Genomic DNA, 19,322 nt, shown 5'->3' with positions numbered 1-19,322 from the left:
TATCTGTCAAAACTCCAAAGTCCAGTGAGGCTATAAGTATCAACATCAATGAACAACCGACAACTCTAGTCTGGGCTCTGCACTGCTAAACTGACTCCTATATATCACGAGTCATCTAGACTCTGAGGATTTGTGCACCATCTCCTCGTCCAACTCCGAGGTCCCTGATCGAGAAGTTGATGAAGCAGCCTTAGCCTCATCCTCAAACTCTGGCTCTGACTCTGCCTATGATGCACGACTACGTGTGGCCCTTACTCTAATCCTCCTCTGTGCACGAGTCTCATGCACCAGTGTCGATAGCTCCTCATAGAGCATGGAGTAGAAATCCCGCTCCTCCTGTGGTATCTGCGGAATATCACACACCTTCTCTATATCAATCTTATCAACATTCACCTATAAAGGTGAACGAGACAAAGATATATCATATGAGAGGAGATTCAATATGTTCAATGTTCAAGCTTCATACATATCACAATTTACAATCGAACTTCCAAGCAAATTAGCAATGTCAAGTATCAAGAACTCAAGGTTAAAAAGCTAATTATATATAATACTAATCGTTACCAATTTACCTGTGAAGGCTCAGGGGACAGAGCGGTCCTCTCAAGAAGCTAGAGATTACAATGGCAAAACACTAAACGCTCTAACTGGGCAGTTGTGAGCTTGTTTCTCTTTTTGGTATGGAAGAGGGCCCATGTGCTCCAATTCCTCTCAGCAAGCCCTGAACTACAATCTTGCGAGAGAACCCGAATGGCAATGGGTTTCTATTCAAATTTAAAAGATTGAGGTTAAGTAATTGGCAATTGCTAACATGCATGCCGCAAAATCAACATTTGAGTGGGAAATAGATTACAGAACTTGTTACCTAGGTTGCATAATGCATTAGATAATCAAGATTCAAAATATAAAAGTCACGAGTCACATATCAAAGTAGGAGCACAATTATCGTATTTCTCCCACCAAGAAACAAGCTGAAGCTATGTCTCTTGAAGCCTAGCTGTGGGTCGGCCAAAATGAAGAGAATGATTACGGAATGCCAACAAATCATCTTCTACTCTTCTCATCATATCTATATCATCCCCTGTGAGGCGCCTCATGTACTCCATGAAGCTCTCCTCTAACTCCTTGCTAGTGTACTACTTCTCGCTACGCCAAAGGGGATGCAAGATATGTGCGACAGCATGGATTGGTTTATGGAACCAATCCCATCGTGCATTCCACTGCGCGAATCTCATCAACCCTATAGATAAAATATGTTAAAAACTTAGATATTAGAATAATGATCAATCATTTAGAAGTCGTTAATACCAAATAATTACCCGTGTAAAAGTTAAACAAAAACTTACTTATCTTGGAACAAAAAGCTATTGCGAAGCAAGGCCTTGCCAATTTTATCCATATACTCATATAGAAGCCCCAAAGTACTCCCTTCCATATCAGTGATGCGCAATACAATGTAAATAGGAGTGAGACTTTTCACCAATGCCTCTGCCTCAATCCACCAACTCTCATTTAAAATATTGCGTCTAAAAGCAAGAGCCTTTAAAGACTCTCTCTCACTCCATGTGAGTCATTTCTGGCATGCAATGGTCCGTATCAAATTTGGACGGACCCGTATCAACCTCTCCAATATAGTAAACATATAAGCAAACCGAGTGGTGGAGGGCTTGAATAGCTCAAGTGTGCTATTGGCTCGAAACATGCTTTTGACGGACGGCCTCTTCTTCACAAATCTTACCATGCTTATTGCCGTCTTGAAAATGTCATCCACCCAAGATATTTGCCCAACATCTTCAATAAGCAAGTCAAGGCAATGGGATGCACATGGAGTCCATACTATGCTAGGAAACTCCTCCTCAAGCATACATCCCATAGACACACAATTGCTTCCATTATCTGTCACCACCTGCACCACATTTTGGACTCCTATGTCCATGATGATTTATCGCATGTGCTCCCAAATAAAAGCTCCTGTGATGGTAAGACCTGAGGCAGAGGCATCGATGGCCTTAATGAACATGGTGCCTTTACATGAATACACCAAAACATTGTAAACATTCCTTCGACGCATATCTGACCATCCATCGCATAATATTGTGCATCCATATTTCACCCATGTCTCCTTTAAGGGCTCCAATTGAGCCTCTATGGGTGCTTTCTCGTTTCGAAGCTCCCGTGTGCGTAATACATCTGCGGATGGACCTTTCCACTCACACCCTATGCGGCTTACTGCCCTGATTGTTTTCTTTCATTGATGTGTAGTGGCCACATTGAAAGGGATAGCACACCGAATAAATAAGCGTGTGAGTTTCCTAGTTGCCTCTACAATTGCCTGCCTCTGAAGTCCTGCATGGACACTTGCACCATGCAAGGAGCCCTTTTGCCCATCAACACTAAAATATGGAAATGGGGTCCTTTTTGCACTTGGACCCGATATGGATATGGATGCACTTCTTTTTCATGGGCCACTGGCACCTCCAATTTAGCTAGCGCCACTAGGCCTACTAGCCTCTCTTTGCCCCACTTGTGCTTCATTAGCCCCATGTGGTGTTGATTCATCCTCTTCTAACTCAATACCCATACGCTTTTGACGCCAAAGATGGAGACTTACTGTTACTTCTGCCAGGACATTTACGCAAGGCCCGATGTCTTTGTTGGGAACGCAAGCCAAGTGGTCTTTCACGCGCGTTACACTCCCCAATTTCTCCAATCCACAATAGTTGCACCGCCACTTCTTTGATCCGCCAGAGCCCTCGTATCCCTTGATCGGAGTGACGTGCCTCCAATATGGGTCCAACGCCATGATATGATTAGCCTTTAGGAGTCAGGACCTAGGTAATGGATTAAAGGAGTGGGAGACGAAGAAATAAGAAGAAGAAGAGAAAAAAGAAGAAGAAGGAGAAGGAGAAGGAGAAGGAGAAGTCTGAAGAAGAAGGAGAAGAAGAAGAGCTTAGAGGAAGAGGAAGAGGAAGAGGAGGCGGAAGGTGGTTGTAGCAGGTCCGAGGTGGAAAAGGAGAATCATTGCTACAGGTCCGAGGTGGAGAAAAAGAACAGATGCGCGAGCGAGAGTCGAGACAAAGTGGGAAAGGAGAATCACGGCGCTGGACAACCACGCGAAACGAGGCCGGCGGGCCGCAGGATCACGAAACGGTGTGCTCTCGTTTTCGTCCCGGTCCGGACTCTCCGAAACGCCGTTTACGGGTACATAGAAGGTTAGGCCAGCCATTTTAATATTTATGTACCTTAAGGCGTTCCATCCCAAAGCAGCCAAGGCATCGGACAAAGAGTGCACGTCGGCTACCCAGTGGCCTACCAAGACTACAGAGGTGATGGTTATCTTACCAAGGGAATCCAAGTAGTCACCCTAGAGAGGACAGGGCATCGGACAAAGGGTGCATGTCGGCTGCCTAGTGGCCTATCAAGCCGTACAAAGGCGAATGAAACTACATGGATTTTTTTTTTCCTTTTTTTCAAAAAAGTGAAGTAAATTTGATGGGATGCGGCCGATTGAGTAAAAGTAACCTAGAATATGAGAGTAGGGAGGGTATACCCAACACATCACAAAACAGTACAAGCTAACCTATCCACTTAGGGTGTCGATGACGAGAAAAAATAGGTGATGAGGTATCCATGTGATGAAGAAGAAGGGTGATGTGGGAACAACAGCTGCCGATGGAAACAGCTTAGGATCCGCACAAGTGGTCCTTTGCACAATGAGATACAAAGTATGCTACATGCTGAATAATGCTCATGCAGCAGGTGCCACTTGGATAGTGTCCCTCGTGGGAAAATTGTTCACTTGTCTAAGCGCCCTAGTACAAGAATGACGTAATCATGCAATGCAAAGAGTAAGGTACAACAGGGGGAAGAAGCGGATGTTAAAGAGTAATCTGCAAACACAGAGGTTAGTAGTGAGATGCTCCAAAGAAAAACAGAATAGAAAGAAAATCTAATGCAAAATAAATGTGATGAATATATATGTGTGTGAGAAAATACAGTGAAAGATTAAAAAATGAAAAGAACTAGGGATAATGAATCCTATGGGCCCGACTCTAAGAGTGTGAAACATGAATGCTAGACTAACCTACGGTATCCGAAAGAACCTAGAGGCATGCGAGTCGAAGAAGGTGGCTACCATCGCATATGTCCAATAGCACAGCTCTGCCAACGGAACGCTTGACGAGGTGGAGAGAAAGGTGAGATGGATGCATGAAGTGCAACAAGATCGAAACCTGCAGACCACTTAGCCAATCCCTCAGGGGTAGTGAAAGAGATGGGCCGCTGAGGCTATACTCAAGCCACATGTCCAACAGCAACAACAACGGATGCTGAAGGAGCAGATGAAGCAGGAGCGGAGGACATAGCCCCACTGGACTGTGCAGTCGCAAGCGGTCTATTGAGGCTTTTTAGGTGGAAGACCTTGGGCCTTGGAGCAACACTCCTCGTCCACATGGCCTGCTCTCTGGCAATGTGTGCAAAACCAGTTTTTCTTAGGGAGTTGCTACCAGATAGATCTAGATTCTTTGTTTCCATCTATGGAAGAGGAGTTACCCTTTGATTGGCTTGCCTTCGCATCTAGCGAGTTCTTGCCACTAGTGATTGTCCCTCCCGAAGAAAAGACAACCAACCCCCTCTGCTCTGAATAAGGTAGTCATGAGGATTTTTTGTGGACTTAATCATACAGCCTCGTGTAACGCAAGAACTGGCACTCAAACTCGTAGAAGGTTGGCAATCTAGGTTGGGAGATGATGTGTTGAATGAAATTGAACTACTTGTCGGACAACTTATTCAAGAAGAATGTAACCTAATCATCATCTAACTTTGGAGAGCCAGTAGTAGCGAACTCGGCAAGTAACCGCCTATATTCATCCAGCTTGACTTTCAAATCATCCCCTTTCTTAATAGAGAACTCTTGAAGCTCAAAGTCGACATTGATACACCGAGTACAATCACGAGTCGCATAGCGGTCGAGAAGGTGACTCCAACGCTCTGACGCAAGGGGAAAGTACTGCAACTGAGAGTGAAACTCAAACAGTAATCCCTGCATCAGCTCAACATTGGCGGTGGCATTGCGGGCTCTCCATTGACGGATGTAATCAAGGTGAGCTAGTCGAGGGTCCGACATAGACTCTAGACCAATGACGAGGTCCCAAAGACCCTGAGACTCAAGCACTTGTTGCATGAAATTAGACTAAGTGGTGAAATTTGACCCGTTAAAACATGTCTTATCCATAAAGGCATTCTTAGCCATTGTAATAGGAGTGGTAGTGCTCAGAGATGGATAGTGTGAAGAAGTGTAGTGTGTGTAGGATGGGGGAGTGGAGTACACTTGGGAATGGGCCCCATAGTGACCACCAGGCATGCGTGTAGTGTGCAAGATGGATCCATAGGTAGAGATGGGTTGATTAGGCATAGGCATGGTAGCCACATAAGGAACCCAAGGAGGTGGAACGAGAACACAGTGAGCAGAAGATGGGAATCCCTACGTAGGTGTAACCCAAGGAGAGTGTGAAGACGCACCATAAGCTGAGGATGGAAACCCCTGCGTATGAGTGGTCATGGGAGATGTGAAGCTGGGGATAGTGAGGGGGATGCCCATCACAGTCGTCCCAGGAGTTATGGGTATGCTCATGTGCTGAAAGGTAAGAGGCACTGTGTTAAAGGGTGGCATTTTCCCTAACGAAGTTCCATGGTGCAAAGAAGTAGAGAATGGGATGGACAAGGAAAATGTGCTAAGAGCGGAGATGGAAGATCCAACCCCTAGGGTGTATGATGCAGATGTGGAGTGTAATTCAAGGTTTTGAAAAGATAATGAGGTGTGATATAGAAGAGGATGGGATGGGAGGGAAGTGAGAAGTATGTGATATGCTCAAATGAAACAAAAGCTGTGGATGTACCTGAATTTTGTCTGCTTCGTGAGCCCCCTCTATTGACGTTCACATATGCAAAGCCATCCAGCTCCTGTACCTCACAAGAAAAAACAGACAAGGGTTTTAATTCATGCAATACAAAAGAATTGTACAAACTTGATATTGGACCTAGCAGAGATTATGAAGATGGATCGCCAGACATTCCGAATGCCATATGTCCTCCATGATGGGAGAGGTGGCCAGCCTCACCAACCGGTCCGGATGTGGTAGCAAAACCAATACGAGAGGTGTAAACATCACCATACTTGTTGCGATACTACTCCTCAAAGTCCTCCTCTGTCATGTTAGTGAAATCTGGTGAAGGTGGAGTGTCGTCCTCCTCACCGAGTCCATAATGTCGTCTCAGGGCCTCCAATGATGAAGAAGCTTGATAAGACATCATAGGAACTGGAGAAGAAGGTGTCTGGGACATTGTGATTCGGTTACGAGTCGTATTATGTGCCTCGCACAAAGACTAGCTCTCCACAATATCTGCAGGATACTCTTTACAAGAGCACCGGCTCTGATATCATGTGAAGGAAACTGCTAAGGTTTGCACTGAGGACACACAAAGTATACGACCACGACAGAAACACAAAGAGACAGACACAGAGGGTAAAACTCAAACTCTAAACGCAAAACTCAAAAACTCAAACCCTAAATGCAAAACTCAAAACTCAAACACAAACAGAAGAAGGGAGAGAGAGAACACAACTCTGAAGTGAATGAATGCTGTAAATGAATGTAAGAGTATACAGTGTGCTCAAGGGCAGAGCAATGTCGGAGTGTAATGTGCACCGAAGATGGATCCCAAGTCTCTGACCACCAATTGGAGTGTAGGAGTGCTGAATAGTGAATGGCAACAGGCTGGTCACCAAAACGCAGTAGTCTAGAAGCTGGAAACCGGTAAACCCAGCAGTGTACCACCGATCGGAGGCTGGAAACTGTGCAAAGTCTGCTCTAAACAGCAGGCTGAAACAATGTCTGAGAGTGTCAAGGCCTGCAATGCTGAAAATGCAGGCTGGCTGACCCTGGAGATGATGGACAACAAGCTGAACAGCAATCTGGGAAAGTTTGGAGCAGTCGCCAGCAGCTGAGAGTTGTCGCCTACAGCAATGGAAAGGCTGAAGATAATGTGGCTGCAGTCGATGAAGGCTGGACAGCAGATGGAGGCGGGCTGCAGGCTGAAAACTGGGCGCCAATAATAGCAGAGGGTGTGTGGGCTGGTGTAACCTGCAAACAAAGATGATGGCTGAATGGGGGCAGCCTGTCTATTTATAGATGTGGAAGGGGGCCCCAAAAATTAGGGTTTCCACTAAACTTTCTCGAACCGCTCCCCGTTTTAGGGTTTCCACTGAACTCTCTCGAACTACTCCCCGTTTTAGGGTTTCTCTAAAAGAGCATTTTTAGTGTGTTTTGGGGCTGTTTAAGAGGCTAATCACCAAGTAATGCATATTTTAGCTCGACACCTTCCTCCAGGTGACAGGTGCAGGTGCTCCACCTCATCTAGGCGACATTCACAACTTACGTTTACACTCATGTGGGGACCACCTTCCATCTCCACAGCTTCTCTTGCTTGCGCTTGGTGCTAAAAGCCCTTCCGGTATCATCGTTTTTCAATTTTCTCTTCTCCCACACTCCAACTGGTGGTCACAAACTTGGAATCCGTCTCTGGTGGATGTCACTCTTTGACACTGCATTGCTCTACCCTTGGGCATTCTATACACTCTTACCTTCATTTACAGCATTCATTCACTTCAGAGTTTCTTCTTTCTATGTTTGTCTCTATGTTTGAGTTTTACTTGTCTCTGTCTCTGTCTTTGTGTTTAAGTCTTGGTCGTGCATGCTGTGTTTCCTCAATGCAAACCCGCTTCACATGATATTAGAGCCGATGCTCTTCTAAAGAGTATCTTGTAGTGATTGTGAAGAGTCTTTGTGCGAGACTCACACGTGACTCCATTCTGACTCATAATGTCTCATGCACCTTCTTCTTCAGTTCCTATGATGCCCTATCAAGCTTCTCCATCCTTGGAGGCTCTAAAAAGGCATTATGTTCTCAAGGAGGAAGTATACACACCTTCACCTTTACCATCTTCTTCTTCTTGTTTTGGTCATCTCACAGATGAAGAGTTTAAAGAGCACTTGCACATCACATATAGTTTGATTTACACTTCTCCAACGAGTGCTACTACTCCGTCTAGACCGATTGGTAAGACTAGTCAGATCTTGGAGGGACCACGACATTAGGCGCGTCTCGCGATCCATCTCCTTTATCTCAGCCAAGCATTATGTTAGGTTCATATAACCCTTTTGAGTCGTATGAGCCAAAACCTTCTCTTGTTTCTCCTTTTGATGTGCAAAAGTCATATGGTTTTTAGTATGTTAACTTTAATAGAGAAGGCTCTCGAAGCAAATATCCTTCATCATGTATGTCTCTACCATCTATTTCATTTGAGCAAGTAAACCACACTCCTCAACTCCTCTCATCCCGCCGCTATCTTCTTCACAATCTGACCTACTCGCATCTTCATTCCAAAATCTTCGATTACGTTCCACTTCTGCTCAAAGCACACTAGGGATTGGATCTTCCATCTCCGCTCCTAACACCTTCTCATTCTCCCTCCCACCACCAACCTACCCTCTATTCACTCCACCTCTTGGAGCATCATTAGGGGGAATGCCACCCTTTAACATTGTACCTTCCATCTACCCCCACTTTACCACATCCTTCTACTCTGGGAGACGACTGTGATGGGCATCCGCCTCACTACCCTCGAACACTCACAAACCCCCCACACGACCTTTCAAACGCAAGGATATCCATCCTCTGCTTATGGACTCTAGTCACGCATCCGTTGGGTCACTCCTACACTGGGATTTCTATCCATTGCTCCTTGTGTCCCTATCTCTCCACCTTGGGCTCCACAAGCAATTACCATGCCCATACCCAATCTGCCGTTGCTCACATTTGCATCTGCTATGCACACTTCTCGTATGCATGGTGGGCACTCTGGGATTACTTCCCAAGTGTATTCCACTTCATCTTCATATCCTCCCTATCCACCCTACCCCCATTACACACCTTGTCCATCTCCTAGCACTATCACTCGTGTTGCAATGGCCAAAAATGCCTTCATGGATAAGACTCATTTTAACAGGTTGAATTTCACTACTTAGTAGAACTTCATGCAACAAGTGCTCCAATCTTAGGCACTTTGGGACCTCATGATTAGTACCGAGTAGACCCTTGATTAGCTCACCTTGAACACATCTGTCAATGGAGAGCCCACAATGCTAGAGCCAATGCTGAGTTAATGCAAGGGCTGCTTCTTGAGTTCCACTCTCAATTACAGCATTTTCCCCTCGCACCTAAGTGTTGGAGTCATCTCATTGACCGCTATGCAGCTTGAGATTGCACTCAGCGTATTAATCTCAATTTTCAACTTCAAGAGTTTTGCATTAAGGAAGGGAATGATTTGAAAGTCAAGTTGGCCAAATATCGGTAATTACTTGCCGAGTTTGCTACTACTTGATCCCCAAAGTTGAACGACGATCAAGATATATTCTTCTTGAATAAGTTGTTCAAAAAATATTTCAACTTCATTCAGCACATCATCTCATAGCCTAGATTACCAACCTTCTATAAGTTTGAGTGCCAATTCTTGCATTACGCAAGTCTCCACGATCGAGTCCACAAGAAATCCTCATCACAGCCTTATTCAAAGCAGAGAGGGTTGCTTGCCTCTTCTTCGGAAAGAAAAACCAACAATGGCAAGCAAGAACTTGTGAGATATGAAGGGAAGCCAAAACAAGGGTGACACCACTTCCTCCGACGGAAACAAAGAAACATGACTCCTTTGGCAGCAAATTTCTAAGAAAAATAGGTTTTGCACACATTGCCAAAGGTCGGGCCATGTGGACAACAAGTGTCATACCAAGGCCCAAGATCTCCCTCCTAGAAAACTGCAACAAAGATTGCTGCAATTGCCTCCACTCCGTCTCGCCACTCCAGTGGAGCTACACCTCCCGCTGCTGCACTATCTACTCCTGGCTGCTAGATATATAGCACATGGATAGCCTTAATAGTCTATCTTCTTCACTACTCCTGAAGGATTAGCTGATTGGTCTACTAGTGGCTCACCTATTAAACATTACGCATCCATTCTTAGAGCCCCCACTGCACCTTTTAGGACCACTTTCCCGCCTCGCCGTATGCGATGGTGGCCACACACTTAGCCTTTCCCTTTTTTAGACTTTCATTGCATACTTATATACTCATTGCATTGCACTTAGCTTTGCTTTCCTTTATTTTCAGTTGTGTTTTTTTGGAGCATCTCAATACTCACCTCTGTGCTTGCAAATTTTGATCTCTTTTACAAGGTTTTGTATTTCATTGTAGGGCTATTGAACATTACACATCCATTCTTAGAGCCTCCACTGCACCTTCTAGGACCACTTTCCCACCTCGTCGTATACAATGGTGGCCACACACTTAGACTTTCCCTTTTTTAGACTTTCATTGCATACTTATATACTCATTGCACTGCACTTAGCTTTGCTTTCCTTTATTTTTAGTTTTGTTTTCTTTTTAGCATCTCAAAACTCACCTTTGTGCTTGCAGATTTTGATCTCTTTTACAGGGTTTTGTATTTCATTGTAGGGTTAACATGCAAGCTTGCACCAATCTTTTCTAAGCTAGAGACAGGAGATGCACGCCGTTCCTTTCATGATTCCATCTACTTGGAGTTTTACTCTTCTACCAGCACGGAGGCTTCCTCTCTCACAACAGATCATGCAACATCTCTCTTAATGCTATTAGGGTGGTGACTTCTATCCTTGCTCTTCCAACAAAGATGCTTCATCATTTTCATCCACATGGTTCTCGGCCCCACATGAAGACCGACATCCTTAGGCTCCTCTTCCTCCTTCAGCATTAACATCCATGTTGAGAGGGCGTTCCTACCCTTCTTGGTACTCTACAGATTGTACCTTCCCTGTTGTACCTTCCCCTATGCACTGCATGATTTCATCATCTTTGTACTAGGGCGCTTCGTCAAGTGAAAAATTTCTCATGAGGGACACACTGTCCAAGTGGCACCTACTACATGAGCATTCTTCAACATGTAGCATACTACATGTCCCATTGTGCAGAGCACCACTAGACGGATCATAAGTTGCTTCCATTGGCGGATTATACCACCATCCTTCTTCACACGATACTTCTTCACCTTTCCCATGTCATCGACATCTGCAAGGGGTTGGGTAAGCTTGTACTATTTTGTGATGTGTTGGGTATACCATCTCTACTCACGTCTTCTAGGTCACTGTTCCTTAATCAACCGCCATCCCTAAAATTAATCACCACAAAAAAAAAAGTTCAATGTGGTTCCATCCGCCTTTGTAGGGCTTGGTACACCACTTGGCAATCGACAAGCATTCTTTGTCCAATGCCCCATCCTCTCTGGGGTGACTACTTGGACTCCCTTAGTAAGATAGCCATCACCACTATAGTCTTGGTAGGCCACTGGGCAGCCGACGTGTACCCTTTGTTCGCTGCCCTAACTACTTTGGGGTGGGACGCCTTGGGTTAAACATTGCCAACCTTCCCTTTTAGGCTTAGTTTTGGACCTAAGAGAGGGTGTTGAGCTAAAACACACTTTACAATTGATTACCATTTTTAAATAGATCCAAAACATGCTTAATTAATGAAAAACACAAATTTAGTGCATGGTTCAAGATAGTTTCAATGGTCCCCCAAAACCCAAATTTTTTAGGGCACCCTTCAACATCTATAAATAGATCAGTTGCCCACCATTCAGCCTCATCCCTTTTTGCAAGTTTCTCACCCTTGTATGCAGATTTCAGCCATTAGTCTACCTCCACATGGCTATCTAGCCTTCGTGACTGCTGCCATTCCATCTCCTACTACTCCAATACCTAGTCTCTTCTTCCACAACTACCAACCCCACTAAGAGACACCCTTCCAAGCTGCCTTTCACATCCTCCAATCGTTGCCAACATCTTCATCGCCTTCTGCAACTTGTGTTTGGTCCCAGACCGGCGAACAAGCCTCTTCCTCCAAGCGTTTGGGATCTTTTCCTCCAAGCGATAGGTGCTGGTGCTCCACCTCATCTAGGCCACATCCATAGCTTGCATTTATACTCATCTCGGGACCGCCTTCCATCTCCACAGCTTCTCCTACTTGCATTTGGTGCACCAACCCCTTTTGGCATCATCATTCTGCAATTTCCTCTTTTTTCACACTCCGACTATTGGTCACAGACTTGAGATCCATCTCCAGTGGAACATCACCATAGTAACATGGAACGGGGAATGGAAACAGAGATGGGGAGGGGGTCGAGGACGGGGGACGGCTAAAAGCAAGGAATGGGGACAGGGGTGGGATGCGGGAGGGAACAACATACATAAATAGCATTTGAAAATGTATGCATGTGATGTGGTGGATGGATGTGTGGGCATAGTAATAGGGGATGCCCATTTTGTAGGTTCCTGCCGTCCCAGTCTCATCCCCATGTAAGAGCCCCCTCTCATGGCAACAGGGGATGTCAATTCATTATTCATGTCCCCGTCCCTATCCCCAAAACCGATCCCATGTTACTATGTGTGTGGGTGTATGTATACTACCAAAGAACATAAAAAAACCACCCCCTAAAAGGCATCCACTCCATCCAAAAAAAATCCTCTTTAAAACATCCCCTAACAGGGGACGGGGTACAGGACGGCCCGGACGGGGGGACGACTGTTGGAGATAGGACAGGGGACGTCCCCGTCCCATTTTGGCGTCCCCATTCGAGACGACATTCCCACATTCCGAGGCCTTGAGACAGCCATTCCCTATTACTATGGACATCACTCTCCAACAATGCATTACTCTACCCTTGGGCATTCTGTACACTACATTCATTTACAACATTCGTTCACTTCAAAGTTTCTTCCCTCTATATTTGTCTCTATGTTTGAGTTTTGAGTTTTTATATTTAGCGTTTTGCATTTGAGTTTTGCTTATCTCTATCTGAGTCTTTGTGTTTTAGTCTTGGTCGTGTATATTGTGTTTCCTCAGTGCAAACCCTAGCATATCTTCACACAGCCCTGTGCTTCTTGCACTATGCAGGCTGCCCTAATGCCTACTACCAATTTCAGCCAGTGTAGACTCTATTGTCTACATTTGAAACAATTGATCACTTATAGAGGTTGCCTGCTGCATTTTGGGATTCATTCAAAGTACAACACACTCTCCAAGATGTCAGAGATTCCTCTTCTAGCCCATCTCTACCCTACTGTATGTGGATTCTTATACATACCTAGGAGTCTTATTCACAGGGCCCACCTTTTTTATGCGTGAGGCAGCAGACACTAGACTGACTTGCGGATACACAGCACTAGGTGGTTTGGAGAGGATGTGCTCACAGGTGCAATTCCAAGAACCTTGCACCAAGCTATGGCTCTTCGATACATTGGTCACATCCACACTACTTTATGAAGTATAGATATGGGAGCCCAGTCTTGACCACCATAGCAGATCAGGGCGTACTTATGACATAGGGAGGTCGATGGAGAAACCCCTAGTGTCCATGATATCCAAGATAATCAGATGTAAGGCCTCAGTGCCCCATGAGATTATCAGAATCGAGCTAGCGGCTACACCGATTGTGGTAGAGGCCCTCACCCGATCGATCGCATACATACATAGCCTATGGGACTTACCCAGACACAGATATGCACGGTTGGCCCTAGAGTCCTCCATGCATCTTGTCAGAGAGGGTGATACTTCATGTTGGTATGCACAAATGTCGGCCTGGTTTGAGTTGCATGGCTTTAGCATGGACAAGTTACCCCCTTCCAGTACTTCCTTGATGCACCATCTCTTGATCTAAGCCGGTTAGAGATCTGCAAGATCATCAGGATGGATCTTACCCACTTGGATATCAGGCGGACATGGTTGATGCCAGGGCAAGAGCTAGGGACAAAGATGGCTTTCTACCAGGAGCATTTCCTTCATACTAAAGATGATGGATTTATTGTTCGCCCGAGATACATGGACACCCACCTTTCCCATGGGATCAAATGTACTATTGGCCAGTTGCGCACCTCCTCACATCAACTAGAGATTGAGACTAGCAGATATAGATCCATCCCACCAGAGGAGCGCATATGCCAAATATGCCAATTAGAGCCATAGACAGAGGAGCATTATATCTGCTGCTGCCCACCGTATTATGAGGTCCGTGGTCGTTTCCACTATCTCTTTAGAGACGGATTTGAACCACTATCCAAAGTCATGGATTTTACCAATCAGCGATGCCTTGACCTCTTTCTTCTTGAGATACGTCAGCTTCGTGACATGTGCCTCAAGAGTACAACTGCTCCAGGACATTGAGGCCCTTCACAGAGGCAGCTCACAAACTTATTTGCAAAGGAGACTCAAAAGACTTCAATACAGTTACAGCCACAGTCCACACGAGAGCCTCTCTCACCGCCACAGTCCACACACAGGAGTACTGATTGATCGAGCAGTTCAGCTTAGTCAATCCAAACATCCTAGGCCTCGACACAAACACCGGCAACACCTTCATAGGCAAATACAGGGGATTATTGCTCAAGCTAGAGCTAGGTCCTCCATACCCACATGAGATAGTACCATTTGGAGCTCATAGGTCATTTTGGCCTTTTGTAGACATTAATATTTCATTTCATTTCATTTCTCTCTCTCTTTTTTTTTTTTCGTAAAAGGTAATTATATTAATTACGAAAAAAATACAAGATTACTTGATTACAAGATACATGACGACAATCTAAGTCATCATGTGAAGAGATTCTAAATGCTACAAGTTACAATGTCATGGCAAAGATGCAGAGGAAATTGCCCTATGCCAGGGACGTAAGTCCTCCCTAGAGAGCAAATCAGAATGCCGGAGAAGATCCAACTGCCAATACAAGAGGCCCTTAAGCCTGGCAATATGCCGCTGAATATTATAGGCGGAGTCAAAAAGAAAAGCATTCCGGACGGTCCAGTTATGCCAGCAGCCCCAATATCGAAGAAAATGAAACACAAGCTTCATATGTGGCTGTGCAGGAGCGGGGTATTTGGGCTGCCCAAAAACCCAATCAAAGGGGCGCAGGGTGGGACCAACCACTCCTTGCCAAACAGCCGACATAAATAACCAGACTTTCTTTGCGAGGGGGCAAGAAATAAATCGGTGGCGGGCGGATTCCACAGCAGTGGTGCAAAAGAAACAGTGGCCATTGGAGATTCGTCGCTTGGAGAGAGCCGAAGCAAGCGGAAGACCACCAACCATCATTCTCCAAAGAAAGACTTTACATTTGAAAGGTGTCTTGTTCAACCAGCCCGCCATCACAGTTTCCCTCCACCATGACCGGGATTTACGTAATCCCCATAAAGCATTCACTTTGGTGACGAGCCATTGATGATCTTTAATCAGAATATGATACACTTGGTTAGCAGAAGCTTTGCTTACGGTCAGCCGGCCTTGTAGGTCCCAATCCTGCCAGGGATGATCCGAAGCAAGGGCAGGAAAGGGTTGTCTGCTCTGGAGCACCCTCAAAAGCTGTTCCCATAAAGGCCTGTAACCACGAGGGATCCGGAAAAGCCGCCTGGCTGTATGAAAAGATATAAGCACATTGCGACTGGCAAGGGTGGCATCCGCAACTGAAGACAAACCCAAACGGGCCATCCGGTTGAATTGTGGTCTGAGGTCCTGTTTACCGTCCCATGCAAGTAAACGGGAAACTGCCAGCAACTCCAATTGAAAAGAGTTAGCAGCTAGGCGATCCTCCGCTGGATGCCACTGGGCCTTCTGAAGGACGTGTTTCCAGGAACACACCAAATGAGTGAGCAGCAACGAAGAAGAGCTGGAGAACCGCGAATCAGCATTAAGAACATGCCACCAAGAACTCCGGATCTGGGTATTGCCATGTTGAAGCCCCTGGCCCTCAAGAAAATAACGGGCTATATCAACCCATGGATGATGATCCGAGCACATGGCGCGGAAAAGCGACCAACGGAGTGCCTGCATGTGAGTTTGGGCATCTAAAATAGCTCCGCCACCCATGCGTTTAGGAGTGCACGCATGCGACCAAGAGATCCAGGAAATACCTGCGTGCAATGAGTCTTTCTTCCATAGCATGAAACGAATGGACTGAGTAAGAGCATTGAGAGTCGTAGTAGTCCAGGGCAACAATGGTAAGAAATATGTGAGCATTGGCAACATAATAGCCTGGGCCACTTTGAGACGAACATGGAAAGGCCAGGCTTGAGATTTCCAATACATAAACTTAGCCACCATTTTCTGAGAAATCCACTGCAGCAGCTGCTTTGGGGGAACATCAACACCCAAAGGGTACCCAAGGTGCCTGACAATGGAGCCACGAGGAACAACCAGACCCTGCCAGTCCAAGGACTGCAAATCCGACTCCGTGCAGCTGAGAATGGCTGATTTGAGGGCGTTAATGCGAAGGCCGGATGCCTGACCAAAGAGGCCCCAAACATCCAATGCTCTTCGAAGGTTATCCCTGTCTGCACGCAAAATCATAAAAGTATCATCCGCCAGGGATTGGCCAATGAAGTGCTGTCCTGTAGGAAGCGACAGTCCTGCCAACTGAGAAGAGGCTGCCATATGAGATAACATCGAAAGAACTGGATGTGTGGCAAGGGCAAAAAATAGAGGGCTCAAAGGGCATCCTTGTCTGACAGAGCGGGCAAGGACAAATGGCTCAGTAACACCTCCGTTCAGCATGACCCGCGAAGACGCTGCAGCACTAATAGTGTATATGAGACTAGACATCCGTGGACCAAAGCCCATAGCAGACATAAGTTCAGCAACGAAAGACCAGTCTAGATAGTCAAAAGCCTTTTCCAGGTCCAGTTGAATCAGTACGACCTCCTGATTGGAATGCCTGGCATAATCAATTGCCAGTTGAGCATTCAATACATTGTGTAGGATATTTCTGCCCTGAATAAAACCATACTGTAAAGGGTGCACAATGGCCGGGAGATGCTTATGGAGCCGATTCGCCATTACCTTGGAAAAGATTTTGTACATTGAACCCATCAAAGAAATTGGGCGCCACTGTGTCAACTTAGATGGCGAAGGAGCTTTTGGAAGCAGTTTAATGAGACCTTCTTTCCATGAGGAAGGCATGATCCCCGTTTCCCACACCTGCTGGAACAAAGCCTGCAAAGGTTTCACCAGTTGGGTAGCAAAAGCTTCAAAGAACTCATTAGTGAGACCATCCCAACCCGGGCTTTTATCCTTAGGTAAGTGTAGCAATACGTCCATAACCTCGGTCTCAGAAATATCAGACTCCATAGTAGTTTGCATGTCCTGCGGAAGCTGATTGCGGACCAGGTCATAAAAAGCCGAACGGGCCTGAGTAATTTGGGCCGAAGGGGGAGAGGTGGAACCGAGAAGGTCATGGAAATAATTCCTACACATATGCACAATAGTCTGCGGATCCAGGATAAGGTGGCCTTCTGCATCCTCGAGTCTGGTCATATTTTCTCGAGCAGGAGAGGCATGGAGCGCTCGAAAGAACTTATGGGTCTGACATGCACTATCTTGCAAAGTTTCTGTCAGATGTTGCAGTTTTGCCTGCTGATATGATTTTAACTAGAATGCTTTAGTAAGATTGGCCAGCCGCATGTCTAGTGCAAGCAGAAATGCATCATCCGGAGTGTCGACCAGCAGAGAACGAACCAAAGCCAGCAGATCCTCTGCTGCCTTGCGACGCTGCCGACAAAGAGAGGCATGATAAATCCCATACTGCCAAGCAACCCGTTGCACATTAGAGAGCAATCTTTCAAAAGACGCAGTGCCCTGAGAAGAGAAGTCCAAGACAAATCTGTCAATCAATTGCTGCATATAGCCCTGAAAGAGTGCATGCTTCAGGTAAGATGAGTTGAAGCGCAAAGGGAGGCGGTCCAGAAATCGCTTGAAAGGTGCAATGGGTTGTGCAAGCAGCTCAAGCTGTAGAGGGAAATGGTCTGACAAAGCATATTGCTGCAACACCTTAATGTCGAGCATCTCGGGAAGAAAGTCATCATTCTGCATAATATACATACGATCCAGTCGCGACCATGTTGTTGCATACTGAGCCGAATGGAAAGTAAACCCTGTAGAAGACGGGTGTAGCCAGGACCAAAGATCTTGCTTAAGAACAGAAAGAGCCAACTTATGCCACATACGACTTTCAGGCGCGTCCATCACCGAATGCTCCGATGTGGACTGGGAAGAATCCACACACATATTAAAATCCCCCATGAAGAAGCCTCGTCTGCCAAGTGACAAGGAGGCCTGCAAAGTCTGCCAAAGCTCCCGACGAGATAACGAATCATTCGGAGCATAGAGGCCAAGTAGCCATAAGATTTCCCCTTCGAATAAAATTTCAATCACCAAAAAGCGGCCATGAACATCATTTTTAATAAGCACAGGCTGATATTTGTCATGTATAATCATGAGCACTCCCGAATAATGCATGGCCTGTGTCCCTGCATAGAATAGTCGAAAGCCATTGCGATCCACTACTTTTCCGGCTTCACCGTGACTCTTGTGCTCAACAGCGCACAGGACATTCCACTGATTTTCATGCAATACCGTCCACATGGCATGTTGCTTGTGGCGAGAGCAAATTCCTCGCACATTCCACGTGGCTATTTTCATGTGTAGTTAAAACCAAATCAGGTACGAGGCACAGCTTGCCTTGATTTGACCTTGTCAGCAAGAATGTCCAGGACTCCCTCGTCCAAGAAATCCGCCAACACAGCAAAAGAGTTCTGAGGACCAGATTTGGAAGTAGACGGCATATCTGCTGACTTGGGGTGGAAACGGGGGTAACGACGGTCCCATGGGGTAATGACATTACCTCTGGTATCAAATGCCAGCTTAGCAGGGGGACCCTTTGGACGATCTGAATACATTTTCCTGGCAGGTTGATGACGGGGGGCAGAGGAAACCATAGCAGGAGCAGCGTGCTCAGAAGACAACATTTCCTTCCTGCGCATATATGTACGCATGGAATCTTGTGAGGGAGTAGACACAGTATTTTCCATGCCAGCAACAACCCTGTTGCCTTTTTTTGCACGTACCTCCACCCAATCAGTGGCTCGAGAATCCAGACCCGAAACCGGTTGTTTACCTTTGGCCAGAACTTGGGGCTGGTGGATAGCATCCAGCGACGGGGCATCACACGCCATATCTTCCGTGGGCGGCACAGCATGGCCAACATCGGAGGTATGTTGCTGTTCCGGGCATTCAGCCATGAAATGCCCCAACTGGCCACAGGAAAAGCAGTGCCCTGCAAAATTGCCCCATTTCAATCTAAAGTGTAACGGATGCATGCCCGAGCAATTAAGGCGCAACCAAGCAGGCCTTTTTC

At 46.0% G+C, this 19,322-nt stretch overlaps 1 protein-coding gene and 2 pseudogenes across 3 annotated transcripts in view; all 3 read right to left on the bottom strand.

The window, feature by feature from the left end:
* LOC148033822 (transducin family protein / WD-40 repeat family protein) overlaps window positions 1–19,322 on the bottom strand; it is a 124,134-nt gene that overhangs the window by 17,437 nt on the left and 87,375 nt on the right. The window lies entirely within an intron of this gene.
* On the bottom strand, window positions 112–1,252 carry LOC148033824 (uncharacterized; annotated as a pseudogene).
* LOC148033823 (uncharacterized) lies at window positions 1,343–1,936 on the bottom strand (annotated as a pseudogene).

This window comes from Lygodium microphyllum, chromosome 7 (assembly GCF_053477565.2).
Source record: "Lygodium microphyllum isolate KBCC chromosome 7, Lygodium_microphyllum_v1.1.10, whole genome shotgun sequence".
Lineage (NCBI taxonomy): Eukaryota > Viridiplantae > Streptophyta > Polypodiopsida > Schizaeales > Lygodiaceae > Lygodium > Lygodium microphyllum.
The sequence above is the reverse complement of the archived record's forward strand: the minus strand, read 5'-3'. Positions and strand labels throughout refer to the sequence as shown.